The sequence below is a fragment of the Dasypus novemcinctus genome, chromosome 3 (assembly GCF_030445035.2).
Source record: "Dasypus novemcinctus isolate mDasNov1 chromosome 3, mDasNov1.1.hap2, whole genome shotgun sequence".
Classification (NCBI taxonomy): Eukaryota; Metazoa; Chordata; class Mammalia; order Cingulata; family Dasypodidae; genus Dasypus; species Dasypus novemcinctus.
In genome coordinates, this window is record NC_080675.1 from 37,527,746 (window position 1) to 37,551,837 (window position 24,092).

Below are 24,092 nucleotides of genomic sequence, written 5' to 3' on the forward strand. Positions count from 1 at the left end.
CACAAAAGTTAAAGGGTTTGAAAAATATAAAATGTGCTTTGACATAGCTGCTCAAAGCTAGCAGACAATCTCCACATGGATTTGAAAACCAAAAGGAACAATTCAGTCCATTCAAATAACTATTTCACCTGCCCATTAAAAAGTTTAAAGTAGTCAAAAAACAGGAATTAGCTATGATGCCAAAATGAACAAACAAAAAAAGAAAAACTAGATAAACTGGACAGCATCAAAATTAGAACTTTAAAGGACACCTTCAAGTAAGTGAAAAGACAAACCCACAGAATGGGAAAAAATTTCTGTGCCTCAGATGTCTGACATGGGACTTGAATTAGAATACATTAAAAACTGTTACAAAGCAATAATAAAATGACAAATAACCCAGTTTAAAAATGGGCAAAGGATCTGAATAGACATTTCTCCAAAGAAGATACACAAATGACTACTAGCACATAAAAAGATGTTTATCATTAATCACTGGGGAAATGCAAATCAAAACCATAAATGACATACCATTTTCATACCTATTAGGATGGCTATAATCAAAAAGATGGACAAGTGTTGGTGAGAATGTAAAGAAATTAGAACTCTTATTAACGCTGATGGGAATGCAAAATGGTGCAGCCACTGTGGGAACTTTTGGCAGTTCCTCAAATAGTTAAACACAGGGCTACCATGTAACAAAGCAATTCCACTCCTAAGTACATACCCTAGAGAAATGAAAATAAATCCACACAAAAACTTGTACACAAATGTTCACAGGAGCATTATTCATAATAGCCAAAACTGGAAACAACCCAAATGTCCAGCAACTCATTAACAATAAATAAAATGTGGTATATCCATACAATGGGATATTATTGGGCAATAAAAAGAAACTATATACTGATACATGCTACTACATGGATGAACCTTGAAAACTTTATGCTAACTGAAAAAAGCCAGTCACAAAAGACCACATAATGTATAATTCAATTTATATAAAATGTACAGAAGAACCAAATCTATAGACACTGAAAGTAGATTGGTGGTCCGAAGAAAGACGGTGGGGGGTGGAAAGAGATGACTGAGGGAAAATGGGGAGTCTGGGGTGACAAAATGTTCTAAAAGTGATGACAGTTGTACATATCAATGAACAAATTAAAAACCACTGAATTATAAGCTTTAAATGAGTGAACTGTATTATATATGAATTACATCTCAATAAAGTGGTTATAAAAAGAAGAAACAAGAAACAAAAAACAAAAAACTTATAAGTACATAAATAGGTACCACTCACTTTGGGAGAGTAAGCAAGATGCCATCTTCTCAGCTCAGTAGATGAAACTTGTGTTTAACATTCTTTGTAAGTCAAGCCAACTGTTTGTTAGAGATTACCTCCCTAGTAAAAATGACCTGTTTAAATTGAAAGTCATTATGTGATTTGGGAATTCTTAAAGGTATTTTACAAAGATTTAAGTAAGTCATGTTCCTTCTAGGCAAAAAAAAAAGGAAAAAATAGTGATCTAAATATATGGGTCCCCCTTTTAAATTATTTCTTACATTTGATCTACATTTTCCAATATACACTTCAAAAAGAAAGACAAAGTTACTTTTTTTCCACAAATATATTAAGTAATATAATAATGGATACCTATAGTTCAGTTCCTTAGAAGCTGAAATAAAATATTGTATAGTAAGCCAATTCAGTGAAAAGCAAAAGATCATGTGACTTAATTACTGGGCAAATGAGTACAACTATTTTATAAATTTGAAAACCTTACAAAAACTTTAACATACAAAGATATCCTCTTGCTGGCAAGATAGCAGAGAACTAACCAAAATAATCTGACTCGATGTCTATTGAAAACATAGCGCCTGCTCCCCTGATACTTTCCCTCACAGAATACATACTGAGTGCTCCCAACAATCATCAGTTATTCATCAACAGTTATTAGTAACTGTTTTAGTTATATCATGTCGTTATAACTCACTGCATGTCTGGCCCTCAAAGGGTGCCTTCTCTTTTTAAATCTTCTCTTAGTATATCACAGCACCTGCAATGGGCTCACCCAGCTGATGTCCAATCAAATCATGTTGACTGATGACAAAACTATGCAGGCAGTTCAGTAGTTACTTCTGTTCAAAAAGCCTCACGGATTAGAAGAACCAAGAACACCATCCCATCTCTTCATTGAAGATGTTCCTAAAGCAACGTCTCAACTATTGGGAAGGTATAAACTTATAACAGCAAATGCCATATTTCAAAGATACAACTATTAATTTCTACCTTGAAGGAAAGACATTAATGTATTTCAAAATTACTACTGATCAAAACACTTAAAACTGCTGCTCTCAACATTTTAAAGTAGATCTTAAGTAAATGTTAATTCAGTAGGTTCAAATAAATATTTAACATACTTAACCTGCCTATAAAAATCTTTTAAACAATCAAAAAAACCAGAGCATATATAAATAGTATTTTGAATTGAGAAAATATGGAGACAATTTCCCTAATAAATCAGACGTATTTGATCCTATCTGTTAACTGATCTAAGTTCAGGGAGCCTAAAATAAAAAAGAAATTGAAAAAGAAAATAGACATTTTTCCTACTTAACCATCCTCCCACCTAAATAAAATTACTTTGGCTCAAGGCTACTTTCATTAGGGAACAAATCTGGTGCCACAGTCCCATGTAATCACTCCAGAAACTCTAAACCAAATGAAGCATACCCTCAGACACCCATGAGAGGGGATAAAAATGCTAAGTTCTCCCAGAACCTGCCCAAGAATCTCAGGGCGGATCAGAGAGAAAGCTTCTCTACCACTCAAAGAAGCCAGCCTTTGGAGGGCAAATGTCGACTTTCCATGATACATTCCAACCTGAGCTTAGTAGTTCAAAAGAGTCCACAAAGTACCTAAGATGGTAACCAGTTTATTTGCCAGAAATAATACCACCACTATAGTAGCGAACTTTAGAAGTTTTAACTTTTTTTTTTTTTTGCATTTGATTCCAAGAATTCTAAGAGCAGATATAATTCCCATTGCACAGAAAACTGAAGCTCACAAAGATTGATAAACTTGCCCAGCTGCCTACTCTGACAGCTCCACTTGCTTGTCTAATGGCATCTCATCTCTAACATGTACAAACCAACTCTAAATTCCCCACCCAAACCTGCTCCTCCAGTCTTCACCATGTCAATAAATGGTACCTCCATTATTCCAGTTGCTCGGGCCAAAAATCTTGGCGTCATCCTCAACTCCACTCTTTCTCTGACTCCACACATCTCACCAGCAGCAAATTGTGTTAACCCTACTGAACTATGTCAGAATCTGGCTACTTCCTAACACCTCCACTGCTGCTATCATCATATCTCACCTAGATTATAACAGGAATTCCCTTACAGAGCTCCCTGTTTCCAACTGTGCCTGCCTTCACCCTACTCTCCACCCAGCACAGTTTTGTCCTTTAAAAATATGTCAGATCAAAACCCTTTACACAAAACCCCCCCAGTGGCTCCCTATCTCACTCAGCAGGGTGAGAGCAGTACCTGTAATCTAGAAGGTGCTCAATGAATAGTGCTGATAGGTTTATGAAAGAAGAATGACCAAAGACACACAAACAGTATAGAGTACAGGCAGGGCTAGAACAATCCCTCCAGTATTTTTCAGTAACAATGAGCCCAGATTTTAAACAACCAACAATCCACATGGGAGGAAATTCTTAAATTTTACTTTGCATAACTGAATGTTATAAAACTTAACCAACCAATAAATACTAGGCTGAAACGAAAGTATCATTTTATAAAGCTATGAAATCTCATGTATATTTGGCAGCATGAGCAAATGCCAGCTTACTTACCTGTGCACTGGTACTTCACACTGACCGTCAGTGTGACTCTTCTGCATTCTGGGGCACATCACCACAATCTCAAGACTACTCCACACATAAATGACCAGTGCTTTAAAAGGTTCAGAAACAAACACAAGAACAAGGGGTGATAAGCATTTCTAAATCTCCCACACTGGCACTACGCCAACCATTTGAAACAAGAATTACGTTTCTAGGCTGCTGCAAGCAACAGCAGAAAGGTGAGATTCAGGATTGTCTACTACCAAAATTGGAAAGATGCTCAGAGTTGAGTATAAATGTTGATTATTTTCAGCCTAGAGTGAAATTAACACTAAAATTATCTACCATTAAAGAACTTTCTCACAAAATGAGTTAAAAACAAAAACTAAATTTCTTTATTTCTAATATCTGCAGCAAGTCCTTAAATCTGACTAAATCACAATAATCAATAGAATCTTAACACTAGTCCTTAAAGGAAACTTAGCTCAACTCTCAACATACAAAGAAATCACATATAAAGAGATTACTTGGTATATAAAAGGTGAACAATAAGTATTTGTCAAATGAAGGAACAAACAAATTAATCAATAAAAATCCAGAAAGGTTATATGATTCTTCCAGGAGCCTACAATTAATGGCAAAATCCAGGCTTAGCCACACTAGGTATCTAGATTTGCATATCTGACCCTCTCTTGGAATAGGTATGGAAGCAGAAAAAACCAAGATTTTAAAACTTTATCTGGGTCCTCAGGAAAACCTCAATCAAAATCCATTAAAGCCCTCATGCACAACTGAGCAGAGTCAGAGAGACAGATAAAGCAGATACAACCCCCAGATATTGGTTCCTTTGAGGACTAAAGAGACCCATGGGAGTTATGGTCATGGCCGATGGGGTTAACTACCAGGGCAGATGGCCCCTCTTTGGAAATGGTGTTTATGTGTGATGAATCTGGACTCAGATGGGATCTCCCTTCATAAGACTTTCATGCTAATGTGCTGGAGGTGCAGTTAATGTTGGGGTTTAAGATATATTTAGGGGATTTGAATCTCTGGACTGACAATGTGATAGCCAGATCCTGAGCCTCAACAGACTCCAGCACCTACAATCTGATTTATTGGACTTACCACACTCAGCTAAGATGGAGTTGAAGAAGGACAACCACCACACCATGGAGCCTAGAGTGATTACAACTGAAAATGGGAGGATTGCATCCAGCATCCAGGTGGAATCTGAGCCTCCTCTTGACATAGAGGTGCAATGGACACAACCAATCCAATGTCCACATAGAAGAGGTGGTATTGGATTGGGAAAAGTGGACATAATGGACAAAGGGTATGGGGAAAGGCAGGAAGAGATGAGAGGTGGAGGCGTCTTCGGGACATGGAGCTGCCCTGGATGGTGCTTCAGAGGTAATCACCGGACATTGTAAATCCTCACAGGGCCCACTTGATGGAATAGAGGAGAGTATGGGCCATGATGTGAACCAATGTATATGAGGTGCAGAGGTGCCCAAAGATGTACTTACCAAATCCAATGGATGTGTCATGATGATGGGAACGAGTGTTGTTGGGGGGGGGGAGAGGGGGGGTGGGGGGGTGGGGTTGAATGGGACCTCACATATATATTTTTAATGTAATATTATTACAAAGTCAATAAAAAATAAAAAAATAAAAAAAAAAAAATCCATTAAAGCCAGTTTCCATTAGTTCTCTTACTTAGAAAAGCTCTTGATAAAATAAATTTCATCAAGATATATCTCTCAGAAACTGAAAAGCAAAACTGTCTAGTGCTCTTTGCTTCCTCTACATAAAGAATATTCAAGATAGTGCTATTTTCATAACAGATAACTGTTTAGAACTTCAATGCAATCATTTTGCATCAGAAACAAATCAATCTCTGATAAAAGGAAAAATCTAACAGGATGAGAGAACTGCAACACCAAAAATGACTGCATGTACACAAAAGCAGGAAACATGCATCTCTTGTTCACATGAAACACCCACCATACCCCAGTTTACAGTGGGACTCAATAAACACTTGTGGGAAGCGGACTTGGCTCAAAGGATAAAGCGTCCACCTACCACAAGGGAGACCTACAGCTCAAACCCTGGGCCTCCTTGATCCGTGTGGAGCTGGCCCACGTGCAGCACTGACGCATGCAAGGAGTGCCGCACCACGCAGGGGTGTCCCCCACATAGGGGAGCCCCAGGAGCAAGGAGTGCGCACTGTAAGGAGAACCGCCCCACATAAAAAAAGTGCAGCCTGCCCAGAAGTGGTGCCACACACACGGAAATCTGTCACAGCAAGAAGACGCAACAAAAAGAGATACAGTTTCCGGGTGCCGCTGACAAGAATAGAAGCAGACACATAAGAACACACAGGGAATGGGCACAGAGAACAGAAAACTGGGGTGGAGGGGGGGGGAGAGGAAATAAATAAATAAATAAATCTTTAAATAAATACATACATACATACTTGTGGAATAAATGGGTAAGTTACTCCTTAGAGACTCACCACCGCAGACAAATCTTTACTGCAGTCCTCCTGTATGCAAGCATACCACATTTTCCCTCCCATGGAAATTCTACCAAAAGGTCCTTCAAAAAAATAACTTCAAGTAAAATACCTGACCAAAATTACCCCCACAGTTTTATTAAGAAAATAAGAAACTATATTTTAAGTAACCTTACTAATGCTGGTTCTTTATTTGGCGTTTTGGCTCCTATACAGCCTAGCCAAGTTCATATTCTGTTCCTTATGCATTCTAGAAAATAAAACAGTCCCATGGCTAGGTATTCTCCCTACAACCATGGCCAGTACATATGGAAAACCAGAAACAGTACTGAGTTGGAGTAGTAAACAATACCGTGTCAAGGAAAAAATATCCTAAGAGTTCTTACCACTGAAAATCTTGAGATTATTACTAGAGGCTTTCATTAAAGACCTCCCTATTGTACTGTAGTACAACTGACATAGATGATTTGGGGTACCACTGACACATCCACTCTTCAAAATCAATTCAAATTTCACTACCTTTTTGAAGCTTCTCCAAGTCATTGTATTCAATATTTGTGAAAGCATTTATTAAGAGGAAGCTAGGAAGTTCTAGACACTTCCTACACTGGATGCCAACTGATAGCCTCACATACATTTTGCCATTTAAATCACTTTACCTTATTCTTTAAATGTGTCTAGCCCCATCTCCCCCAAAAAAATGAAAGTTATTTGAACTGTTTTATGTCACTTCTGTATTACTCAAAATTTAAAACAGCATAATTTAAAAGTACCAACATACAGTTACCAAACTGAATTTAATGTTCTTCCTCCACTTGCAAGAGTCTAAGCATTCTGACCCTTTCAGCTGTCACAGTCATTTTCAGATTTCTTCCCAGTTGTCTTTTTTTAATCACCAGGACTCTATATAGGATTCAGAGAGTCTCCTTCTCATCCATCCAAAATAAAGTTTCTACACTCATCAGTCAGCTGCTTTCTGGCTTAAGTCCACTATTTACCTTATTCTCAAGAGTAGATTTAGAGATTATCTAAAAGCCATGGAGTTCTCAACTGGAGGAGAAGCACAAAAGAATCACATACTAAGCTTCACCATCCATCCACCTAAATAGTTAGCATGTTTCTTTGGAGGAAAGTCCCAGAGTGCACCAGGATTCTCTACTCTCCACCCAAACACTCACTGTTCCCTCAAACACACACACTTTCCAACCTCCTGAAAACAACGATTTTAAAACACTACCTTGAAAATAACTACCAGGGCCTTCGAACACTCTGATCAAAAGCAAATATTAGGCTATAGTTCTTGAACTTTTTTTTTTAATTAACACTGGGTTCAGAATTCTTTGACTTTTTTATTAGAGAATTTGTATATTTACAGAAAAATCAGGCATAAAATAGAGTTCTGCTATACCACCCCATTACAATCATCTTGCATAAGATGTTGGCAATTGATGAAAAAACATTTTTATAATTGTATATTAACTATAGTCTATGGTTCACCTTAGGGTTCAGTTTGTATTGTACAGTCCTTTGGATTTAATTTTTTTTCTAAATAAGCCTTTTCTATGAATCCTATAGCTCTCCATAAGCTATAATTTATCTACTGAAACATTATTTTAGAATATAATTATTATGCCTCGTTTCCTATTACAAAGAGGCAGCACTAAGATCCTAATTTCAAAACTAAAATAACACTGAAACTCTTTGAAGAATCACAGGCATTTCTCAAACTGGGGGGGAAAAAAACAAGTGTTTAGAACCACTATAAGTCTCAGCCAGGGCAAGTCTTCCTACCAGGTTTCCCAAGAGCACATTCTAAGCCAGGAGTCAAGCTCCACCGTGCTCTAACCATATACATATATGTGGCACACTCTCTTCACACATCACATATCAGTTACTGAGAAGTTAGACTCTGGCACTGTATGCTGACAGAAATTTCTGAGGTCTTCAGAAGCATGGTTAGAGAAGTAAGGAAAGTTAATCAACTCCATATTAACCCTCATATTCCAACGGTAAGAAAACGTTTTTCTGAAAAGTTTTTGAACAGGCTGTATGGTTCAAACAAATATAAAACCCTGTGCTTCCTGCAAGAATATGGGACACTGACTTTCTTTCCACTTTTTTCCAGGTACATACAGGTGAACAAAACAATGAAAATTACTTAAACATGGTAACAATTTTAGAATTTCTTAATCTATAGTTATGTTTTATAGGCATCTGCTAATAAGTACACTCTTCTTGAGAGTAGGGGATACCTCAGTTACCCAGGTGCTTATCCAACTGGGCCCATCAAGAATTGAAAAAAAAACTTGTAAAAACTAAGGGCCAATCAATTCTAAAGGAACATTGTGGGGAAACAGATGTGCCTCAAGCAGTTGAGCTCCCATTTACCATACAGGAGGTACAGGGTTCGATGCCCAGGGCCTCCTAGTGAAGGCAAGCTGGCCCACACGGAGAGCCGGCCCACGTGAGAGTGCCACCCCGTGCAGGAATGCCGCCCCACACAGGAGTGCCGCCCCCTCCCTGTGTGGGAGTGCCAGCCAATGAGGAGAGCTGGCAAAGCAAGATGATGCAACAAGATACACAGAGGAGAGACAATAAGAAGACATAGCAGAACAGGGAGCTGAGGTGGCACAAGAGAATGATCACCTCCCTCCCACTCCAGAAGTTCCCAGGATTGGTTCCCGGAGCCACCTAATGAGAATACAAGCGGACACAGAAGAACACACAGCAAATGGACAGAGAAAGCAGACACCAGGGTGGGTGGGGTGAGAAAAAAAATTTTTTTAAAAAGGGACACTGCAAGGGGCTCACAATATATTAAACTAGAATTCCTATCTAGACAAATAATTTAGAATATCAAAAATATGAATTACAGAAAATTAATATGGGGCCAAAGTAAAAACTACTTGGTGATTATAGTAAAGTCCTGTTAACTGGAACATGAATCTTTATCATAAGGCCCTTTGCTTATTTTTCATCTGCTGCTTCTGAGCAATTCAGAACTCACAATAAAAGAAAACAAGACAAAGTACAAAAATTAATGACTAGAAGGACAACCAGCAAGATGGCAACAGAGTTAAGGAGCTCCTGAAGTCAGCTCATGCTACAGGGCAGTTAGTAATCACCCAGAGATATCTAAAGCACCTGTTTAGGAGCTCCAGGAGACCAGAAGTAATATCCTTGAAAGACTGGATGGAGGAGACCGCCCAACTGCTAAGAAGATTTGTAAGTAGAGCACTGCTCCCCACAGAGGCCAGTGCCCCCCTCACCGGAGGCATGAGCCACCTCGGGAGCTATTCCACAGCTGGAATTAGAAGCTTCACTTCCCAAAAGCGGGAGGAAGAGAAGGTTGGGCTTCCATTTCAGCTACTGATTAGGAAATTTGACTGGCTAAAGTATAGCCCTAAAAACAGTTACAGTTTGAACCTGTTCAAGTTGGAAAGAGGCCGGTAGCCACCATTTTGACTCCACCCCTGGCAGGAGGGGAAGTGAGGCTGACTGAAAATCACAGTGACAGTAGGGATGGGCTTCTTTCACCCAGACTGGACTGCAGTCCTAGCCTAGGCTTCAGCCCCCACCTCTAGCAGGGGGGAAGCTGGCAGGCCCTGCACCACCCTCTCCCAGTAACTACAGGTACACTCAGCTGGCACAGACTGAATGGTAGGAAGACCACCGAGGTAACTGCAGTCATCCTGTATCCACACGGCATAGCCTGCTGCCCACACCTGCAGCTCCATCCCTGCCCCAGGCAGGGGAGAAAGGGGTGTGAAGTTTCAACAGTCTCTATGGGCAACTAGAGTCTAGGCCTGCATGACTTGGGTTATTACACACGGCTGTGGCTCTGTCCCTACCCCTGGCAAAGGAGAAAGGTAGGAGAAGCTTCATCAGCCCCTGGGGAAATAAGGACAGCTTGAGCTTACAGGACCAGCTACATCCTCAGCTTCTGCTACACAACCAGCAAGGGGGAAAGGTCAAGAAAGCCCTAAACTAAAGAGAGAAACTGCACCCAGAAAAAATACTCTAGTAAGCCAGATGCCAAGACATCAACAAAACATTACAATCCATTTTGTGTGGGGAAACAGACTTGGCCCAGCGAATAGAGCATCCATCTACCACATGAGAGGTCCGTGGCTCAAACCCCGGGCGTCCTTGGCCCATGTGGAGCTGGCCCATACGCAGTGCTGATGCGCGCAAGGAGTGCTGTGCCACGCAGAGGTGTCCCCCACATAGGGGAGCCCCACACGCAAGGAGTGCGCCCATAAGGAGAGCTGTACAGCGCAAAAGAAAGTGCAGCCTACCCAGGAATGGCGCCGCACACACCGAGAGCTGACGCAGCAAGATGACGCAACAAAAAGAAACACAGATTCCCGTGCCGCTGACAACAACATGAAACGGACAAAAAGAAGAACATGCGGCAAACAGACAGAGAGAGCAGACAACGGGGGGGGGGGGGGGGGGAGAGAAATAAATAAAATAAATCTTTAAAAAAAAAACAATCCATTTTGTGTGATCTATAGATCTTTTAAAATGATAATAATAAAAAAAAATTACAATCCACACCAAGAAACAGGAAGATATGGCCCAGTTAAAGGAACAAGATAAGCCTCCAGATGACGTAAAAAGAGTTGAGACAACTAATCATAGATGTTCAAACAAATCTCCTTAATAAAATCAATGAGATGGCTAAAGAGATTAAGGATATTAGAAAGACACTGGATAAGCACAAAGAAGAATTTGAAAGCATTCAGAGAAAAACAGCAGATCTTACAGAACAAAGGTACAATAAACGAAATAAAAAATACACTGGAATCATATAACAGCAGATTTGAGGCAGTAAAAAGGACTGGTGAGCTTGAAGAAATGGCCTCTGAAAGTCAACATACAAAAGAAGAGATGAAGAATGGAAAAAATTGAACAAGGTCTCAGGGAACCAAACAACAGCAAGAGACGTGCAAATATGTGTCATGGGTGTCGCAGAAGAGAAGGGAAAAGAATGAATATTTGAAGAAATAATGGTAGAAAATTCCCCAACCCTATCAAAGGACATGGATATCCATATCCAAGAAGCACAATGTACTCCCATCCAAATAAATTCAAAGAGACCAACTCCAAGACATATACTAATCAGAATGTCAAATGCCAAAGACAAAAAGAATTCTGAGAGCAGCAAGAGAAAAGCATGCATAACATATAAGAGATACCCAATAAGATTAAGTGCCAATTTCTCATCAGAAACCATGGAGGCAAGAAGACAGTGGTATGATAAATTTAAGATACTACAAGAGAAATAGTTCCAATCAAAAGTCCTATATCCAGCAAGATTGTCTTTCAAAAATGAGGGCAAGTTTAGAATATTAACAGATAAACACAAATTAAGAGAATCTGTAACCAAGAGACCAGATTTGCCAAGAAATACTAAAGGGTGTGCTATAGTCTGAAAAGAAAAGACAGAAGAGAGAGGCTTGGAAGAGAGTCTAGAAATGAATTATATCAGTAAAAAGTAACTAAAAGTCTGAAAAGAGTGGTGAAAATAAGAAAAATAAAACCCAAAGGTCAAAATAGGTGAAATAAGAACTGCCTTTACAATAACAACATTCAATGTTAATGGATTTGCCACTCAGGGGTGTCCCCCACATAGGGGAGCCCCATGCACAAGGAGTGCGCCCCGTAAGGAGAGCCACCCTGTGCAAAAAAAGTGCAGCCTACCCAGGAGTGGTGCCACACACAGAGAACTGATGCAGCAAGATGACACAACACAAAAAGACACAGATTTCCAGTGCCGCTGACAAGAACATAAGTGGACACAGAAGAACACAGAGCGCATGGACACAGAGAGGAGACAACTGGGGTGGGGCATGGGTAAGGGGAGAGAAATAAAAAATAAATCTTTAAAAAAAAAAGTTAATGGATTAAACACCCCAATCAAAAGACAAAGACTGGCGGAATGGATAATATAAACCACCTACATGCTATCTGCAAGAGACTCACCTTAGACCCAAGAATACCAATAGACTGAAAGTGAAAGGCTGGAAAAAATATTCTATGCACATAGTAACAGAAAAAAAAAGTCAGAGTAGCTATACTTAAATCAGGTGAAATAGACTTTGAAAGACACTAGTAATGGGGAAGCAGATTTGGCCCAACAGACAGGGCATCTGTCTACCACATGGGAGGTCCAAGGTTCAAACCCAGGGCCTTCTGACCCATGTGATGAGCTGGCCCATGCACAGTCCTGATGCACACAAGGAATGCTTTGCCACACAGGGGTGTCCCCCATGTACGGGAACCCCACGCTCAAGGAGTGCTCCCCAAAAGGAGAGCCGCCCAGCGTGAAAAAAGTGCAGTCTGCCCAGGAATGGTGCCACACACACAGAGAGCTGGTGCAGCAAGATGATGCAACAAAACAAGACACTGATTGCAGGTGCCACTGGCAAGCATACAAGCAGACACAGAAGAACACACAGCAAATGGACACAGAGCTGACAACTGGAGGGGGGTGCGGGGGAGGGCAGGGCGGGGAAGGGAGAGAAATAAATAAAAAATAAATCTCTGAAAAAAAAAAGACACTAGTAAAGTACAATCTGAGGAGGAAGTCAGGGGGAAAAAAACTCATTTACAATAGCAAATAAAAGAATGAAATATTTAGGAATAAACTTAACCAACAATGTAAAGCACTTGCATTCAGAAAACTACAACTCATTAACAAAAGAAATCAAAAAAGACCTAAATAATTGGAAGAATATTCCATGCTCATGGATTAGAAGACTAAATATCATTAAGATGTCAATTCTAAGGAAGCAGATTTGGCCCAACGGAAAGGCCCAAGGTTCAAACCAGGGCCTCCTGACCCATGTGATGACCTGGCCCACGCGCAGTGCTGATGTAAGCAAGGAGTGCCCTGCCACATGGAAGGAGAGTGCTTCCCGTAAGGAGAGCTGCCCCGTGTGAAAAAAGTGCAGCCTACCCAGGAGTGGCGCCACACACACGGAGAGCTGACGCAGCAAGATGATGCAACAAAAATGAGAAACAGATTCTGGGTGCCACTGACAGGAATACTAGCAGACAAAAGAAGAACACACAGCAAATGGAAACAGAGAGCAGACGGCTGGGGCTGGGGCGGGGAAGGGAAGAGAAATAAATAAATAAAAATTTTTTTTAAAAGATGTCAATTCTAGGGAAGCAGATGTGGCTCAAGCCTACCATATGGGAGGACCCAGGTTCAATTCCTGGAGCCTCCTGATAAAAAAGAAGAGAAAGTGTGCCTGCACAGCGAGCCAGTACTTGTGTGACAAGCCAAGTGCCCACACAGTGAGCCAAGTGCCCATGCAGTGAGCCGAGTGCCCGTGTGGTGAGCCGAGTGCCCATATGGGTGCCCGCAGGGTAAGTCAAGTACCCACACGGTAAGCTGAGTGCCCAAGCAAGCGCCCACATGGCAAGCTGAGTGCCCGTGTGGTGAGCTGAGTGCCTACATGAGTGTCCACATGGTGAGCCAAATGCCCAGTGAGTGCCCATGTGATGAGCAGAGTGCCCATGTGGGTGCCCACATGGTGAGCCAGTGCCCGCATGGCAAGTCCAGTGCCCACGCAACAAGGTGAGTGCCCGCACAGTGAGCCAGTGCCTGTTCAAGTGAGTCAAGCTGCAAGATGATGATGCAATAAGAGACAAAGTCAGGAGAGTCAAGATAAAGCGCAGCAGAGACCAGAAACTGAGGTGGCACAATTGACAAGGAACCTCTCTCCACACCAGAGGTCCCCAGGATCGAATTCCGGTGAATCCTAGGGGAGAAAGATAAGAGAAGACAAAAAGAGAAATGGATACAGAAGATGACACAGCGAATGGACACAGACAGCAAAAAACAGCAGGGGAGGGGAAGGCGGGAAATACAATAAAGCTGTAATCTAATCTTTAAAAAAAAAAAAAGTCAATTCTACCCACATTGATATACAGATTCAATGCAATTCTGATAAAAATCCCACCAGCATTTTTTAAAAAGATTTTTCTTTTTCTTTTCCCTTCCCCGCCCCCGAGTTGTCTGCTCTCTGTGTCCATTCGCTGTGCTCTCCTCTGCGTCCACCTGCATTCTTGTCAGCAGCACCCAGAATCTGTGTCTCGTTTTGCCGCATCATCTTGCTATGCCAGCCCCCAGCGTGCGTGGCTCCACCCCTGGGCAGGCTGCACTTTTATCATGCTGGGCGGCTCTCCTTATGGGGTGCACTCCCTGCCTGCGGTGCTCCTTTACACGTGGGACACCCATGCATGGCATGGCACTCCCCCACCACACGGGTCAGGAGGCCCTGGGTTTGAACCTTGGACCTCCCATGTGGTAGGCGGACGCCCCATCCATTGGGCCAAATCCGCTTCCCACCAGCATTTTTTAAATAAATGGAAAACATGATTATCAAATTGTTTGGAAGCATAAGGGGTTCTGAATAGTGAGAAACATCTTAAAATGGAAACGCAAAGTTAGAGGACACTTGCTTCGGGACTTTAAATCGTATTACCTGGCTACAGAGGTAAAAACAATGTGGTACTGGCAAACAGAGAGACACACACCAATGGAACTGAACTGATGGTTTAGAAAGAGACCCTTACATCTATGGTCAAGTGATTTTTGACAAACTTGTCTAACCCACACAGCTCAGGCAGAACAATCCATTCAACAAATGGGGCTGAGAGAACTATTTTTCCATAGCCAAAGGAAGGAAAGAGGACCCTTATCTCATACCTTATACAAAAATTAACTCAAAATAGATAAAAAACCGAAACATAAAAGAACCATAAAGATATCTTCAAGACCTGGTAGTAGGTGGTGGATTCTTAAAGGAGGTAAGAAGAGGAATGAGATGGACTACTGATGATTATTGTATGTAGAAGCTTTAATTAACTCTATTATAAAAATGTGGAAATGTACAGAGTTGATGGAAACACATTATATAGTAACAGCTAGTTTATAAATTGGAATGTGGCTGAAAAGGGTAGTCTAGGGATGTAAACGCCAAATGACAGAAAGCTAGAGAACAACCTAGGATCTGAATAACACAGTATACCAGAGGTGGATGAGAATTGTGGTTGATGGTACAGAAGCAAAAGTATCCTGAGAATTGTGGTTGATGGTAGAGAAGCAAGAGTATCCTTTATGAGCTAGAGCAGATATACATCACTATTGCAGGGTGATGGGAATGTGGAGAAGCATGGGAAAAATATAACTGGAGTGACCTACGGACTGTGGTTAACAGTAATAATGTAATATTCATACATATATGCTGAAGATGTACTGTGTTGATAATGGGGGAGTATGGAAAAAGTGTGCCAAATGTACATTATGGACCTGGTAAGAGTCTGATGACATTATCTCATAATCTGTAACAAATGTTTCACCATGGTGTGGTGTGTTGAGAGAGGGATGTCATATGGGAATTCTGCACATGTGCATGATTGTAAGCTTACAACTTCTGTCATAAAAATGTATTTTAAAAATAATAATAGGGTGGGTTGCAGGAAAAATACACCAAATGTAAGCTAAGAACTATAGTTAGTATTATAGTAAGATTTTGACAATACTCTTCCATCATTTGTAACAAATGTCTCACAACAATGCAAGGTGTTGGTAGTGGGTTGATGTATGGAACCCCCTGTATGATGATTATGCATGTCTGCTTTGTAAATTTACAACTTTTACTATACACTTACTGTTGGTTTATGTTCATATATAAATGATACAAAAATAATAATAATAGGGTGGGTTGGAGGAAAAATAAACCAAATGTAAGATACTTTGGTTGGTAGTAATATTTTGAGGATACTCTTTAATCATTAAAAATGTTTTACAATAATGCAAGGTATTGTTTGTAAGGTGAGGTATTAGAGTCCTGTATGATGTTACGTATGATTGTTTTGTAAGTTCACAAGTATTACCATACACTTATTGTTTATGTATGTTTATGTATGAGTGACATATTTCAAAAATAATTTTTTTAAGTTTAAAAAAAAGGGAATCAAAAGGACACAAAAGATTTGGGAGAAAGATAATAAATTCTATTTGCAATGAAAAAAAAAATTAATGACTGAAACTGTTAGTAGCTTTGGTAAAGGCTTTGTTTCCAGAAAAAAAAAGAGGGATAATCAAAATTAACTTCCAAGTCTGTGAAATTCATTTAACCTAGACCTGGTCTGGGGAGGAAAGAGGAAAAAAGAAATCCAATGAAAGCTACCACTGGACTGCTGAGAGTGACTCTGTTCGTACCAATCAGCAACTCTCCCCCTCAAACTGAAATTTTCCAATAAAGATCCAAACATCCCACAAGAATTCTTCTTGCCTTTCCGGAATTGGAAAACGGGAACTCTGACATTATGTAATTGCTTGATTACCACAATTTAAAATTAAGGATACTAAAATCCTAATTAGACGGAGAACTCAGTGCAACATAACAAGTTAACAAATTAGAAATCTAAAGGTTGAAAATTCTAATCCCCAACCTCCAGAGGAAAAGAGAAATGGCCTCGCCTCACCTTGTGGCACATCCATCAAGGTTCTTCTCCTTATTAAAGCCCAGCTAAAGAAGCCCCTGATGCTCCTCCATGTCGACAGATATCATCCCCTAGATCTTCAAGAAAATGGCTCATGATCTCTTCACAACTGAGGTTACTTTACTCTTCCAAAACCAGAATAAAAAGAGAAAATAGATGTGGACTGACAAAGTTTCCCACACCCTCAAAGGATATACTCTGATGGTTTTTCTTACCCAATAACACTCATGTTATTCCATCCCTCACTCCTTTCATGTGTTCAAGAGATCCATGCTTCTAGGACTCCCTCCAAAATTCATTAAAAGTCCACCGAAAGAATAAATGAGTGTAATTACAAAGCTATCATCTAAGAATACCTGATTTATATATAACCTCTGAAAACCAAAGTGCCATAGAAGTATGTAGCTTTGTTGTATGTAGGGTTTTTTATTAGCGAGGGGGAAAAAAAGGCAGAAATCTACTGAGAATATCTTATTTCCCATGCCAAATAAGTAGAATTGCAGCTGATAGAAGGTTGGAATTCCAACCTCAAGTGATAAGCACAACTCTATTTCACATAGAACTGTATTTAGAACAAGACACTAACTTGTGTGAACACTGAAAGAACACCTTAATGCTTAATTTTCGCAAGAAAAGGGGGAACCCCCCCACCTAAAAGGATGTTTCTTTTCTCCTGGCTCAGCAGGTGCCATAAATCAGTCATATTCTCAACAGACTCTCCTACAAATTTTCCTGTTTTATGTGCAATTATCCCTTCACCTGACCAACCCTTGGTTACCCTTAAATGTAGCTGAAGGAGGTCTAAAAGTTGCCACTGTTCCAGAAACAAGGAAGGTATAACTACTTTCTTTTACAAGTGGAAAATGAGTTTAAGAAGGGAAGGAAAAGATAAACTAGAATAAATTAAGTTTTGCTTCTCTAAAGAAAATGAATACAAGTACACTATGCTGAATTAATAAAGAGTCCTTAAAAGAATTAAAATTTTTAGAAATTTTAAGTCAATTTTGGAATATAAGAACCAAACATTTGCCTACAGTTAACATTTCTCTATATTATGCAGATTTTTCCCTGATTAAATCAGTCATGATTAGTAAGTGTTCACATATTACAGATATTTGAATGTGTTAAGCACAGGAAATGGATATGGCTCAAGCCGTTGAGCACCCGGCTTCCTACATGGGAGGTCTGGTTTAGATTCCTGGTGCCTCCTAAAGACAAAAAAAAAAACCTCACAAGCAAAAAACGAAAAAACCAACGCAGAGGAGCCAATGTGGCTCTATGACTAAGCACTAGCTTCCCATATACAAGGTTCTAGGTTCCATCCCCAGACAGTTCCAAAAAAAAACCAAAAAAACAAGCCTAGAGAGTCTACCATTTAGAACTTTATAACTTCTTTTTCCATTAACTCTGTAGTTTAACTCCAAAGCTTGGTCACCAAACACTGTATTAAAAACATTTTCATAACTTTTCAACTTTCATATAGATTTTGTTAATTTCCTTAAGTTTTGCTTCTTCCCATTTTAGTCATTTAATAAACAATGAACACTTTAGTGGGGGGAAAATAAACATATATTAACATAATAGACATGAAGATTTAAAAGAAACAAAAACAGGAAACAAAGGAATATAGTTAAATCTGGAGAGCTGCCTTACAATTGCTTCCTGATCACTATCTAGCTTCATAATCTTTGAAAATGTACTTGGACTTCGTGGGTCTGTTTCCTCATCTGTAAAATGTAAAAATTCCCTTCAGGGATCTGAATTTGCCCATCAGAAATTAAGGAAATGCAAATGCAATTAAGATTTATGGTTTATAACATACTTTCACACATATATTCTCATTTTTTGCAGCAAAGCTGTGAGGCAAATATTGTGCCCATCTTTGCAGAAAAAGACAGTGAAGTTCCAAAGGAAGTTCAATTGTTTTTCAAGATCTCACAGTTAGAAAAATGCACAGCACATATTTGAAGACCAGACCTTCTGAGGACTAATACTGGGCTCCATTATACCACCAATTTTAAATAACTGAAAATTCTAAAATAATTGCCCGCTATACAAAAATTTTATGGGAGTCGCTTTATGAAACTTTTATGGGAGTATCAGTGTGTCATAACATCAAACCAGAAATGGTTACCACAAATGGTCCACTGGACTGTAAATTCTATAAGGCCAGGAACATATTTTCATCCACCCCTGTCATCAGAGTACCCAGTAGCACACCTCCCAAATAAAGCACTCAATAAATATTGGCTGACTGACTACAGATCTCAAAAGGTTAGGAATAGAGTGATAGTATGGTATAGCAGTTTGATATTACTTATGAATTCAGAAAAAGATACTTGCTTATCTTTGCAAACCGGTCTGTTCCTCCGGGTATGATACCCTTCAACTGCATTAAATTCAGCTGAGATGACTTTAATTATGTTAAGATGAGGGCTTTGATTTGACCACATCATTAGGGTGTGCAGGGTTGAGTCCCCAACCCCCCTCAGTAGGCTATATAAACGGATGCTCAGTCAAGAACACAGAGAAGCAGACACACAGAGAAGATCCACAGAGGGTCCTGTGGCCAAGAGAGATGAGCCTGATAATCTCTGGTGACCTTGTGAAGAGAACAGAGCAGCTGAGCCCAAAAAGAAACCAGCCCTGGGGAGAGAGACTAGCCTCATGCCAGCCTACAGCTGAGATTGGAAGATGCTGGGACCACAGAGCCTTAACAGGAAAGAGGAAGGCTGAACCTTCACAGACATCACCTGCTATCTTGCATCAACATATGGCAAGAGGGGGCAGTGGGGTCGAATGGGGACCTCATATTTTTTTAATGTAATATCTTTTAAAAAAATGAATAAATTGAGTAGAATTTGGAAAATAAATAAATAAAATAAAATAAAACCTAAAAAAAACACATGGCAAGAGACTTTGGTTGAGAAAGTGCCTCTTATGGTACCTTGAGTTGGACTCTTTAGGACCTTGTAAGCTTCTACCCCAAATAAATAACCCTTTATAAAAGTCAACAGATTTCTGGTATTTTACATCAGCACCCATTTGGCTGACTAATACATATGGGAAAAGGATTCTCTGAATCTATTATAAGATCTGAACTTGTATGATTAGGGCCAAAAGGAAAAAAGGAACATGTTCTATCACAGTTCTATATTAAGGAGATGAGGCTATTTGTCTTCCTCAGAGAAAGACCAATTCAATCAGTGAAACCAAAAGCCTGAAATCTAAAATGTGATCTGAAAACCTTAAGGATACTCACACTTCTTAAACACACTGATGTAAACCAACAGTAAAGTAATATGACAGTGAGGACATATAAGAGGCACAAATCATGTACTCATTAAGCACTACAAGCTTTCCATTAAACTGGAAATATTTGGTGAATCTGTACTCTTACACCATTCCACCTCTCCTCATCTCCTCATGTTCCTGTTTCACAGCCTAAAGAGGTAGAAAACAGCCATTTATTGAAAAATTCAGGTCGAATATAGATATATATATGTGGACTTATAGTCAACCAAGATCCCCCAGTCTACAGAACTGCAAATCTCAAGCAATTCTCAAACTTCGAATTCAAAAGTTACTAAAAGGTATTAATTTTTTTTTCAGGGAGCGGATGTAGCTCAAGTTGTTGAGCACCTATTTCCCATGTATGAGGTCTAGGGTTCAATCCCCAGTACCTCCTAAAAACAAAAACTGAAAAAACCAACTTTCATTGGGAAGCGGATATAGTGCAGCAGCTGAACACCTGCTTCCCATGTAGGAGAACCTAGATTCAATCCCCAGTACCTCCTTAAAAAAAAAAGGTTGAGGAGGCTACACACCAAAATGAAAATGCAATTCAAAGCAAAAGTAAATACAAAAGCCACAAAATGATAGTGAAAAAATGGAGTTAAAAGAGTATCAATAAAAATTTCAGTGAAGTGTTCTGGCATTATTATCAACAGTTCAAGCCAATCTTGCCATAGACTCCTACAATGAAGTCACAACTAACCCTGCCTGACATTTCAGATCTAAAAAGTTCACTGCACCAGACTGTAATTTCAAACTCAAGGAGCAGTCCCAGGAACTGCAGAGAAGCTGGCAACAGCAACACCTACTGACTGTCTTGAGCAGCTTGCTAGTTCACAGTCAACTGTAGAAATCCAAAGATCCAGACAACTTAATGTAAATATAGGAAAATAAGTTGTCATCTACATAAAGCCAGTCACCCCCAAAAAATCTTATTTTGACCCTAACTTATTATAAGCAAATTATTGTTCAAGTCATTTTAAATGCATTGTTATTGCTAATACCTTAGTATAAATTTATTCCATGGGAAAATGTTTTAATACTTAATATTCTAGTTAATAAGTGGTTGTCTAGTTAATAACTGGTATATCTAATAGTTGAACAGACTGGTGACCATAAACTGTTTTATTTAAACCTTTTATCTGAGACTACTGCCATTACGACTGTTCTATATTCTACCATCAGCTTGTTTCCATACTGGTAAAGGTAGCTTAATTGCAGCTTTCAAAAAATGAAAAAGGGAAAAGTGAAAGTCATTAAATAAGGATTACAGGGTTACTAAACTGGTTACAGGGAAAGAGTCTATAGAACTTAACATTGTACTTTTCCAAAAGATTCCGCCAGAGAATATTTGCCTTGGAAGAATATTCAATATGAGAAAACTGGAGAAAGTTGACACTTAACTCCCACAGAGTACGAGTATAAAAACAATGGCTTTAAGGAGTGAGTCAGAGTTTCAACATGAAAGGTTTGCTTTATTAAGGAAACGCCAACCGCAGTTCATCCAGATAGACCTGGAACCTGATGAAAGACGACACCTTTACTCTGAAATGTGCATCACATCATTGGCTCCCAGTTAAGAAATATAAACGTTTAGCAGGCAGTATTAATTTCATCGAATGCTGTCTCCAAAATCCCCACCATGAAATATAAAATCTATAAAGTAAATGCAGTCTTGGAGCCATCAATCCCCAAATGCTTTCCTTCGAAAACGAATGCCAACAATTCGGTTAAACAACAATCTTCCTTGAAAGTGAGCCATTTCCCTTGTCTGTTTTCCAACAGTGAACCCTGTTGAAATTTCCACCAGCCCAATGCGATTACTTCTCCACCTAGAAATGTCGCGGAGCGATTTAGAACCCTGGCAATTTCCTTTACAGTCCGGAGAGAAGTTGGAAACAGATGGGGTGAAGGAGGAAAAGTTATTTTTGCAGCACCCTCACGCCTCCCCAGCCAGCTCACAGCTTACTTGCTCCAAGGAAAGCAGGTTAGAGCATCCCGGATTTCACATCCCCTCGACCCGGAGGAGGGAAATTAACCACCCGCGAGCACTAAGCTGCTCCTCTCCTTTCCCACGATTAAACTACTCGGTCTGTCCCCTCGGCCTGCAGAGCGCTCACCCAGGTGACCGAAGGGGAAGGGTCGCCCGGTGGGGACGAAAGTAGCGGAATGCGCGCAGCCACCCCGATGGGGTCGCGGGTCTCCCGGCCCCCAGCAAGGGGATCCTGCCTGGTAGCTGTCGGATTCGGATTCAGAGGTGTTAGCGCGCGCGCGCGCCGAAGCCGGGACTCGTCCCCGCCGGCGCCCCCGCGTACTGGGCTACTCCAGCACGCCATCAAATCGGAAATAAAACTTTAGCCAGCCTCCTGGGGTCCTGGTCGCGAGCCCCGACAAGAAACGGAGTGGGCAACTGTCAATAGTCCTGCACCCCAGTTCTTCTGCCCGGACCTGGAACGCGAGGGGCACTTACCGCTCTGCCGGGCCTCCCGAAGCCGCCGCGCGTTCGGGGCGCGTCCGCCGCGCGCTCTCCCTGGGGAGAAAGAGAAACCGTGTAGACGGTCCGCGCGCGCTCGCTCGCTCCGCTCTGCGGAGAACCGCAGGCGACGAGGCCCGGCCGGGGCGGGCGCCGAGTGGAGGGGGTTTGGGGGAGGAAGGGGTGGAATCAGCCCAACTCCCGAACCTGGCTCGCAGGAGGCCCCGGAATGCAAGCTGGAGAGCAGCCGGCGGGGGCCGCGCTCCCGGAGGAGTGAGGGGCGGGAGGCAACCCCCCCTCCCCGGGCATCAACTATTGTCTGGGCGTCCGGGCCCCCGCTCGCGCCGCCTACGAGGCTCAGCGTCCCCCATCCCACCCGGCCGCCCGCCCACGGGAGAAAAAGCTCAGAGGTGGAAGGCGCAGGAAGCGAGTTGAGGCGGGCACCGAGGACTGAAGATACGAAGTGGGCGCGGGGGAGAGGGGAGGCGCGTGTCCGGAGGGGGAGGGGACAGGTAACTCCAGACGGGGACTGGAAGGCCCAGGAGGACTAGGAAGGAGGGATAGGTAGTGGGGACGAAGTCACAGAGGCAGGAGAGGATGGAGGCGCTTAAGAGGGTGGCTTCTGGGGCCCAGACCTGGCCCTCCCCAGGGACCCTCCTCCTGGGGCCTTGGCGCCGCACTGACTTTCGCTCACTCGCTCTTGCACGCACTCAACTCGCTCACAAAGTTGCCGGCGGAGGCTGCGCCGCACTGGCCCTTCCCCTCCCCTCTTCTCCCCGCCTCCCCGCCTCCCCGCCCCATCCCTTCCCCTCCTGCGCTCCCTCCCTCCCAAATCTCGGGTGAGCTCACCGCAGGGAGGCTCACCGCCACGCTCAAATCTCGCGAGAGAATCGGCTGTTTGCCCTGACGGCGAGGGAAGTGGAAAGAGTTAGAGGAAGGTGGGGAACTGCGGAACTCCTGGTTGCTATGACAACCGCAAAGCCCTGGATTCCGGACTCCAGCAAACGTGGGTGCAGTTTCAACCCCCTTCCTTGCCTGACGTCCTAACGGTGGGGAAAGTGAGGTTTAGAAACCGAAGAAGGATTTTTAAAAATCTGCTCGAAGGGGCATGTTTAGAGACCCGCGTCGTATCTGGCTAAATTTAGCAAATAAGGAAAATTGTTTTTTAAGAGGTCTGGTGTAGATTTATGCAACAGATGCAAAGTCATATCTATACCCCCCAGATTTCTACCAGTTTTTCAAACTTCCCTTCTAATGTCACTCCCCAACCCCCACTTCCCCCCCCCCCCACCCCAAACTCCATGCTCGCACACAGAGAGGGAGAGAAAAATTAGAACATTGGGCTTAAATTGAATAAATGACCCCAACAATCTGTATGTTCTCAGAAACTTTCTTTTTGTCCAACCCTGGAGAGTAGGCTTAGAATATGTTTCTGCTCCATGGACATCTTTTT

General features: G+C 41.4%; 1 protein-coding gene across 49 annotated transcripts in view; it reads right to left on the minus strand.

Annotated features, from left to right (window-relative positions):
• SIPA1L1 (signal induced proliferation associated 1 like 1) overlaps positions 1–23,476 on the minus strand; it is a 399,857-nt gene extending 376,381 nt beyond the window's left edge. For 16 of the 49 annotated variants that reach the window (XM_058293166.2, XM_071213828.1, XM_058293147.2 and 13 more), the window contains exons 1-2: positions 23,275–23,444; positions 22,637–22,696 (exon numbers count right to left, since the gene is read on the minus strand). The gene's annotated coding sequence lies outside the window, so the exon portion shown is untranslated. The other 33 variants (XM_058293142.1, XM_058293172.2, XM_071213827.1 and 30 more) reach the window with 7 other exon arrangements.
• Between the last annotated feature and the right edge of the window lie 616 nt (positions 23,477–24,092).